The sequence below is a fragment of the Giraffa tippelskirchi genome, chromosome 11, assembly GCF_054371585.1.
Source record: "Giraffa tippelskirchi isolate mGirTip1 chromosome 11, T2T-mGirTip1v1.2.pri, whole genome shotgun sequence".
In the NCBI taxonomy this organism is placed as follows: Eukaryota; Metazoa; Chordata; class Mammalia; order Artiodactyla; family Giraffidae; genus Giraffa; species Giraffa tippelskirchi.
The window spans coordinates 61,569,906-61,579,935 of record NC_137285.1 but is presented as its reverse complement, the minus strand read 5'-3'; the positions used below and the strand labels follow the sequence as shown (position 1 = coordinate 61,579,935).

The 10,030-nt window shown below is 46.5% G+C and overlaps 1 pseudogene; it reads right to left on the bottom strand.

The window, feature by feature from the left end:
• Positions 1-336: 336 nt before the first annotated feature.
• LOC145525215 (DNA fragmentation factor subunit alpha pseudogene) lies at positions 337-5,295 on the bottom strand (annotated as a pseudogene).
• Positions 5,296-10,030: the final 4,735 nt, after the last annotated feature.

The window sequence follows — 10,030 nt, the reverse complement described above, 5'->3', positions numbered from 1 at the left end:
GTGGGAATGTAAATTGATGCAGCCACTATGGAAGATGGTACGGTGGTGGTTTAGTTGCTAAGTCATGTCCAACTCTTGTGACCCCATGGACAGAGGAGCCTGATAGGCTACAATCCGTGGGATTCTCCAGGCAAGAATACTGGAGTGGGTTGCCATTTCCTTCTCCAGGGGATCTTCCCAACCCAGGAATCAAACCTGGGTTTCCTGTATTGTAGACAGATTCTTTACCAACTGAGCTACAAGGGAAGCTTTGCATGTAACAATAGGCAAATTGGCAGCTATGATTCAGGGTCTGCAGAGGTGAAAAACCCCTATACAAGTGTCTCCCTGCAAAGGTCAGTGTCCCTGGTGCTTGCCCACCTCCAGATCCTGACTAGACAAACTCAGTTCTGGGGTAGATTTCTCCTTCAGCCCCAAGAGGATCTGGCTCGCAGGCGTAACTTTGGAGGAGGTCTCTCTAACGCTGGTGTCAATAGCGTCCCTCTCATCCCTGAGGTCAGCTCTGGATTCTTGCTGCTTCGACAAGATGCTGTCTTCCTTCTTCAGAGCCTGGAGGTAAGGTTCCAGGAGCTGTCCAGACTGACAGGCTTCCTCTCTCTGGTCAAGCACCTGCTGGAGGGTGTTCTGGAGTCCCTAGACTGCCACATGACTTTGGCCAAATGTCTGAGCCAGCACTGAACACGGGACATCAATGAGCATCTGGAGCTCCTTCTCGGATAGCAGGATGATGCTGGATAGGTCTTCCTTCAGCTGCCTGGCCACATTCTTCTGCTTCAACCCTGCCCCACTATCTGTTTCATCTCTGTCAAAGGACTCTTGGGTAATCCAAGCTGTACCTCCATCTGAATTGTGTATCCACTTCTCATTCCCAGCCAGTGCCACAAACTTAGTATTGGCAGGAAGACGCAGGAAGTAATCATCATCATCCACTGTGGTGCCATCCTTTGCCAGGACCAGAGTGACTGGTGCCAGGGACTTATCAATGGCCAGAATTTCACCAGCCTTGTTCCTCAGCTCCTTGAGGCAAGAGGCCACCACGCCATGTTGTTCCCAGCTGTTGTGGTGGCACAGCAGAAACTGCTTTAGAGCCCAGATCTCTCTGGTTTCTGGAGCCGCAGGGCCGCTGGCCACTGCATCCTCTTCATAGTGGGACTAGACTGGCGTGGAGAAGTCAGGGACGCTGGGGCATGGGAGTCCTCCCCAACTCCATTCCCACGGCATGCTAGGAAATGGAGATTCTTTAAAAAACTAGGAATAAAACCACCATATGATCCAGAAATCCCACTCCTAGGCATATACCCTGAGGAAACCAAAACTGAAAGAGACACATGTATCCCATTGTACGTTGCAGCACTATTTACAATAGCTACAACATGGAAGCAACCTAGATGTCCATCAACAGATGAACTGATAGAGAAGCTGTGGTACATATACACAATGGAATAGTACTCAGCCATAAAAAGGAACGCATTTGAGTCGGTTCTTATGAGGTAGACGAACATAGAGCCTATTATAGAGTGAAGTGAGTCAGAAAGAGAAATATAAATGTCATATACTGACACATATATATGGAATCTAGAAAGATGGTACTGATGAATTTACTCTCAGGGCAGCAATGGAGAAACAGACAGAGAACAGACCTAAGGTCACGGGTGGGGTGGGGGGAAGAGAAGGGAGAGGGTGAGAAGTATGGAGAGAGTAACATGGAAATTTACAATACCATGTGTAAAATAGATAGCCAGTTTACTGTATGAGTCACGGAACTCAACCAGGGTCTCTGTGACAATCTAGAAGGGTGGGATGGGAAGGGAGATGGAAGGGAGTTTCAGGAGGGAGGGGACATGGCTAATTCTTGTTGATGTATGACAGAAAACCACAAAATTTGTAAAGCAAATATCCTTCAATTAAAAAAAGTAAATTGGCAAAAAAATTTTTTAAAAAAAGAGTGAGCAGGTGACTTAATTTTCACTGTATACCATTTTGTACCTTTTGGCTTTTGCATCATTTAATTGAACCTACTTTTCATTTTTTTAAATTTTTTATACAATTTTAAAGGTTATTTTCCATTTATAGTTATTACAAAATATTGACTCTATTCCCCGTGTTGTATAATACATCCTTGAGCCTATCTTACACCCAATAGTTTGTACTCCCCACTTTCCTCCCCTACAGTGGTAACCACTAGTTTGTTCTCTATATCTGAGTCTGCTTCTTTTTTGTCATATTCATTAGTTTGTTGTATTTTCTAGATACCACAAATAAATGATATCATACAGAATTTGTCTTTCTCTCTCTGATTTATTTCACTTAGTATAATGCCCTCCAAGTCCATCCATGTTATTGCAAATGGCAACATCTTATTTTTTATGGCTGGTTAGTATTCAAATGAATCTATTTTTTAAATAATATATTAATTTTGTTTTGATTTTAAATGCTGAAAGCAATGACTAGAGGGATTCTGAAGCTAGTACTTAATATCCTTCAAATTAAAAGGGGCCCAGAGCAAGAGTCCAAATTAAGATTCTGGCCCAAATGATTCAAATTTGAATTCTCTTAAATTCATTTTATTGTCACTGGTTATTTGTTCTGCATCCCAGCTTTACATCGCCTGCTGATCTGGAGATCTGAATTTCTGTTGTTCTACTTATTGCAATCTGTAGATGAACTGACAGAGATTCAATGATGCCCAGGGCTCCTTTCATCAACTAGAGGCCCTCTTGTAAAATGTGCCTGGAAAGGAAGAGAGAGAGGAAGGAAGTGAGGGAGGAAGGAAGAGAGTATGCAACAGAGACCATGGTGTGGGCCCTCAAAGCTGGGAACAGTTACTATCTGAACCTTTATGAACAAGTTTGCCAACCCCTGGTTTTAGAACAACCAAAATGCTAAATAACAATTTAGAGGTCCAGGTCCTGAAAGAAATCGGGTAATAGACCGAGAGGGTCATTGATTAGCTGAAGTGAAGTGAAGTGAAAGTCGCTCAGTCATGTCTGACTCTTTGTGACCCCATGGACTCCATGGAATCCTCCAAGCCAGAATACCGGAGTGGGTAGCCTTTCCCTTCTCCAGGGGATCTTCCCAACCCAGGGATTAAACCCAGGTTTCCCACATTGCAGGTGGATTCTTTACCAGCTGAGCAAAAAGGGAAGTCCAAGAATACTGGAGTGGGTAGCCTCTCCCTTTTCCAGCAGATCTGCCCGATCCAGGAACTGAACTTGAGTCTCCTGCATTGCAGGTGGATTCTTTACCAACTGAGCTATCAGGGAAGCCCACCAGTTTGCTATTTTCACAATAACGCTGCATAACAAGCCATCCCAAATCTCCATGGCTGAAACAGCAGTAGTGTGGTTTGCCTATCCATGGGTGAGCCAGGCTCAGCTGCGGCCTCTCTGCTAGTCTTGACTGGACTCACTTGTGCATCTGTGGGGTGGGGGGTGGGCTGAGCCAACACAGGCAAGGCTAGGCTGGGGCTGTCGCTCCACGCTGCAGGTCAGGATCTGCACTGCTGTCTCTCCCCTTCCTTAGACCAGGGGGCTAGCCAGGATATGCTCTTCTCATGGCAGTGACAGAGCCCAAAAGGGAGTGGAAATGTGTAAGCAGCTCTTAGGAACCTCCACTGGGAGCTCACTCATCGTCACGTACTTCCCTGGCCCTGCCGTGGGTCACAGCCAAGCAGCAGGGAGCTAGTCTCCTCCCTTAGAGGAGCTGCCTCATCTGGTGGTAAGGATGTGAATAGGGAAGAGGGAGAACTGGGGCCAGTAATGCAAACTGAGACTCGGTTCACTTCGAACTGAGCACCAGCATGTACCAGGCAGTCTTCTGTGCCCAGATCTATCAGCAAACAAGACTGGCTTTCCCCCCACCCCCAGCCATCCAGGAGTTTAATTCTAGTGGGATATGGAAGGGATTTAACATTCAATGCTACCTCCTTCTTGTCTGTTTTGTGTTGTTTCACTAAGGGATGAGCCCACTGGCATGTTTGCTCCCGGAGGCCAGGAATCATCTCTGCTTGGGCAGCTTTGTCCCCCAGCACCCAGCACTGGGCTGGAGGCAAGGCAAATGCTCACTAATAAATGTGGGAGGAAGGGAGGCATTTTCTCTCGGTCGTTTCTGGGAATCACTGAATCTCTGTCAATTCATCCACAGATTGCAAGGAGTGAAATGACAGAAATTCAGATCTCTAGATTAGCAGGCGATGCAAAGCTGGAACGCAGAACAAATGACAAGCGACAGTGTAACTGGATTTAAGTGAATTTGAATCATCTGGGTGAGAGAGCTTGCAGATGGCAGATGCCTGCTCAGGGTAGAAAAATGGGTCATGCCTCCCAGATCAACCACCACTCAGACTCGGAGTCCTGAGAGGAGCAGAGCCTTTGTGTCATGGGCTGATAGTGGAAGAGCGGGGACTCCCCGGACACGTGGGGGCACAAGCTCAGAGCAGGATGGCAAACCAAGCTCAAGAAGGGGTGCTGTGTCAGTGAGGCTCTTGACCTTGGCCTTGCCTGGGTAGACTGAGGGCGAGGCTGAGCAGCAGACCAGTGTAGCTGCTCCTACCATGCCTGAAAGCAAGACCCAGCCCTTGACGCCCCTGAAGGCTGGGGACAGGAAGCCAGAGGTCCTCATCTCAACCCAGTTCTGCTTTCTGAAACAGGCTCCCTGACCTTGGTTCCTTTATCTGTGATGCAAGCATTAGGTCACAGGATTTTAGTGAGATTGCAAGAGACAACAAGTGTAAAAATAAACCCAACACGGGAAAGATGGGTAGTATTTGGTCTTGAGCAAGGCAATGCTGCTCCGTGATTGGAGATGGAAGGCGTGAACCATGCAAGAGATTATTTCCAAAGTTCAAAGTAAGAGAAGATTCACTGAGGAAAACAAACCTTGAGGAATGATTTTCCATATTTTGAGGTGTGAACGTTTCAGAGGCCCAACTCCTCCAGGAGGGTAGTAACTGTGGGAAGTAAATTCCTGTTGAAGTTAATTGAAGCAGAGTGAGAATGAGCTCAAAACACTCCTATGCCCCTTGCAAACGAAAGGAAATGGAGAGATTAAGAGAAAAGGTCAAGGCGGGTGGTGAGAAAGGGGGCAAGGAGGCCAAAGGTCAATGTTGACAAGACAGACGTGTTCTTTTTCTCAAATGGTTGTGATCTCAAACATGGGTTTGGCACAGGCAGGCAGGCCCCCAGCTCAACAGCTGCCTGTCCTTCCTCACCTGTCAGTGGTGGCTGCAGAGGTACCTGTCACTGGCAAGTGTCCCGTGAGCTTCCTCTGATGGTGCCAGGGCTCTTCCTGGATCATGGTCACTGTGATCTCAAGCCTGCCCCTTCCTCTCCCTAACCTGCAGGCACTAAGAGGAGGAACAATGGGGGTCCTAGCAATGTGGAAACAACTTTATACATCCATTGGCCTGAAGGCAATAGCAACAACAACAGAATTTATGTAATCCATGAAAGCACAGAATTGGGTAGTAAAACTGCATTAGCCATCCATCTCTCTCTGTAAAGCAAATTCTCACCAACTGCCACCCCCATAACAGAGCATCGCTCTTCACCTGGACGCAACTGACCCCCTAAAAAGGAAGTGCCTGGATACCTCTGAGAATTATGCAAATGCAGGCAGCGTTCATACATCAGGGTGATGCATCAAAGATCCAAAGATGTTTCCAGGCATGAGTTACAAGGCCTCTAAAGACAATGACTCTTTTATAGGGTTTTAGATTATGGTGATGTTCTGTAAATCCTGCTCCAGTCACACAATAGGCCAAGAGCAATTAGCATTAATTAAACTATCCCCATAAAGAGGTTGCTGTGCTGACACATTGATATCCCGTAAATACACTGAGCCTGCAAACATTCTCAAGGGCTTGCCTTCCACATCACCACAGGTGCTGGACCCTCCCGCCCCAGGACCGCTCACATCTGAGTGTAACACCACTCAGCCAAAACCCAGTCCTGGGGCCCACTACTTGGCTCGCTGAACCACCTGGGGATCCTATGAAAACGAGATTCTGACTCGGGAAGTCTGGGGTAGTGCTTGAAAGTCTGCAGGTGGATCAAGCTTCCTGGTGGTGCCGAGGCTGCTCCACTTCAGACATCACTCAGAGAAGGAACATCGCTGTACAGAAGCCCTCTGCAGTCCAAGGCAGGATGGTCCAGGTTAGGGGCAGGGAGAGTAAGTCCAGCCATCCAGGGCACTCCTAATGCTCTGGCCTTCCTGCCCTGCTTTACAGCCAGAGAACTATGGACGAGGAGAAGTAAGCAAGCAGTATATCATGCAGACACCAAAGTGACCCTCAGAGTCACCCCAGATGCTGGAAGCCTCACCTTCTACGGAGGGAAGCAGAGATTAAAACTAGAAAAAGAACCAGCCTCTGAGAAAGATGAGCCAAGCGGTATCTCCACCCCCAGGTTCTCTGTATCCTGCGCCTGCCTCGTAGATGGAGCCCCCAAGGATGCCCTGGGCCACCAGTGTGACGTGTGGCTTTCCCAGAGATGGAAGGATCGGGGGCCAGGTGAACCTCTCAGTGGCGCTGAGAGCCCTTGTCCCTGGGCACAGCCTCCCTGTCTGACTTGACACCACAGTGTACACAGAGGACCTGGATTTAAAGGTTGGTATAGCATGTGGCCTGCAGGGAAGGGCGGGGACTGTGCAGGCAGGCAGCAGGCGTGTGTGTGTGTGTGTGTGTGTGTGTATGTGTGTGTGTGTGTGTAGACATTGTGAGCAATGGGAGTGGCAGGCAATGGGCAAAGGTCAAATATTAAAACAAAATTGGCTGAGGAGCTTCGGCAGGACTGACCGTGGCGAGGCGACTGCCATGAAGAGTCAACCAGTAGGGGGAAGGAGTGCCCATCAGGGACGGGACTGAAGAGGCAGAGAAAAGAGGACAGAGAACAAGCGAGTGAAGTTAGGAGACTCAGCGCCCGTCTCTGCGAGCAGATGTGGGGTTTGTAGCAGCCCTATAAAATCGTAGGCCAGCCAGTCATAAAACTACATTATGATATTATAACGATGTGGCTGCAGAAAGCATCAGTGACAATGCATTGCCCGTGGCCAGATTCCATTTTAATTCTGCTGTGATGTGATTGAAATGAGAAGTGTGCCATGAGGCCATAGAAAGGGGCCTGCATATGTGCTTTTCTTAAAGTAACCTCGTAGCAAAGTAAAGTCAAGGGGTGCAAAAAGTGGGGGAGGGAAACGGGGGACATTTGCTTGGGCGGATGAGATTTTAAGTCACGGGGACTTCCCTGGTGACCCCATGGTTAAGATTTCACCTTCCATCGCAGGGTGTGAGGGTTCAATCCCTGGTCGGGGAGCGAAGATCCCACGTGCCTCGGAGCCAAAAAACCAAAAGATAAAATAAAAGCAATATTGTAACAAATTCAATAAAGATTTTTAAATGGTCCACATTAAAAAAAAAAATCTAAAAAGAAAAAAGTCATAAGAGCTGTGAAGGGAGAGCCTGCCAGGGACTCCTCCTTTACACAGAGAGCTCTTAGATCCCTTAGAGACTGGAGTCCTCTCACCAAGAAATTTGCCCTTGCGCCTGTGGCCTTTCTTTTTTCTTCTCTGTAGCATTTTCAGTGCAACTCCAGCCAAGCCGGCTATTTATAAAGCGGGAACAATTTTACCACAGGGCGTGGTGTTTAATTTGAAGAGACGTCAAAGAGTGAGGGGCAGATGGCTGAGCCAGCCGTGCCTCTTGGTGACCTTGATGGGACACCCAAGTCCACAGGTTCATCCTGAACTTCCTCCAACAGATCCTGAGTTGATCAAGCTCTGGGGAAGAAAGGATGAATTGATAATCTGGGTGCCTGCTTATTAATTTCTAGTGGATCTATGGATAGCTTCTGAATGAGACCAGTTCAGATGATCCATTCTAGAAAATTGTTCAATTCAAGAGACTTGCAATATATATCACAAAATCACTTGGATTTCGAAGGTCTCAGATCTTTTGCGGGGACATAATTCAACCTGTGGGCTTCTCAGGTGAAGCCAGTGGTAAAGAATTCCACCTGCCAGCGCAGGAGACACAAGAGACTCGGGTTCAACCCCTGGATCGGGAGGATCCCCTGAAGTAGGAAATAGCAACCAATTTCCAGTATTTATTCTTGCCTGGAAAATTCCATGGACAGAGGAGACTAGCTGGCTACAGTCCATGGAGCGACAGAGAGTCAGACATGATCAAGTGACTAAGCAGCAATTCAACCTATAACTGTAGTGATGCTACACTGTAGTGATACTATCACTACAATGTAATGATACTACAGTGTGGTCCAATTAAACATGAAGCATCAATTCAGTTAGGAAAGGCTGAAGGCAAAAGAAAGGGGCAGCAGAGATTGAGATGGTTAGATAGCAAATTCAATGGGACACGAATTTGTGCAAACTCCAGGAGTTAGTGGAGGACAGAGGAGCCTGGAATGCTGCAGTCCATGGGGTCACAAAGAGTCAGAGATGACTTAGCAACTAAACAAAAACAATAATTCAGTATCTAGTATTAGCTACTATGGAGGCAGGTTTTGAGGTAACCAGGAGTAAGGACCTTTCCTGCCCTCAAAGGTCCCACTGTCTATAACAGGCTTATATATGAGTAATTTACTTGGCTTTCTCCACTCATGCAAGAAAGAAGTTTAAAACACTGAATATATTGATGCCTAGGTTCTACCCCTAACCAGTGAAACTAAAGACCCTGGAATGGGGCCAGCAGTATTTGTATTTTTTAATAGATCCCCAGGTATGATGGTCAGTTTTATGTACTGACATGACTGGGCCACAGGGTACCTGGATATTTGGTCAAACATTATTCTGGTGTTTCTGTGAGGGTTGAAGGTCTGAATAAAACAAAAATTCTGACCCTCTCCTGAATAAGAGAAAATTCCTCCAGCCTGATTCCTCATGCTAGGACATTTTTTTTCCCCTGTCTTTAAACTTGAACTGAAGCATCAGCTCTTTCCCGATCTTGAGCCTGCTGGCCTTTGGACCTGAACCACACCATTGGCTCTCCTGGGTCTCCAGCTTGCTGACCACAGTGATTCAGATTTGTCAGCCCTCATAATCCTGTGAGTGAATTTCTTGTTTTATGTGTGTGTATATATATGTATGTGTGTGTGTGTGTGTGTGTGTGTGTGTATGTGTGTGTGTACAGATCCTTTGGAGAACCAGGTGATCTTAATATGCAACCAGCATGAAGAGCCACTTACCTATAAATAACAAGGCAAGGGAATGACTGATTCTGCCTGGGGAGGAGACTTCACACAAGCTATCACATTTGAGCTGGGCCGGAAAGAATGAGCAGTATTTGCCTTGCCAAGCAGATGGGGTTAGAGGAAAGAGTTTTAGCAAAGGAAGCAAAGAAGAGAGGGTAGAAAGGAAGAGGAGTAATTGGAGATGAAGCTAAAATGGAAGAGTTGGGAGGGACCTGATTCTGACCTGCTGCAAATATCAATAGCATGACTCAGTAAATCAGAGAATATTGAAACGTATTACATTAGCAAGTGATGTGCCATTTCTGCATTTTAGGAAGACAAATCTGAAAACTATGTAAAAGAGACTGAAAGTGAAGGAGACCAATTAAGACATCAGTGTAAAAGCCTGCTATAGACTGAATGTTTGTGTCTCCTCCAAATTCATATCTTGAAACCTTATCCCCCAAACAGTGATATTAGGAGGTGGGGCCTTTGGGAGATAATTAGGTTTCCATGAGTTCATGATGCTACTGAACTCAGTCTGGCTTCTCAACACAAAAATCCATACCTGAGAGGCAGTTGTTGGTAAAAGGAAAGTTGCTTTTAATTAAAATGCTGGCAATCTAGGGAGAAGACGAACTCCTGTCCCTCAAAACCAACTCCCAAGATTCTGCTCAGCCAGGAAAGTTTTAAAGTGAAAGGGGGAACTAATTTTAGTTAATCATTGAGATAGGGGGTCAGACTGGTTGCCATTTCACACTGCATGTAGACTCATCAATTTCTTGTGATCTTTCTTTAGATGTTATTGTGTTCACATAGTTTGCGGGATTACTGAAGGGAAAAGTTAG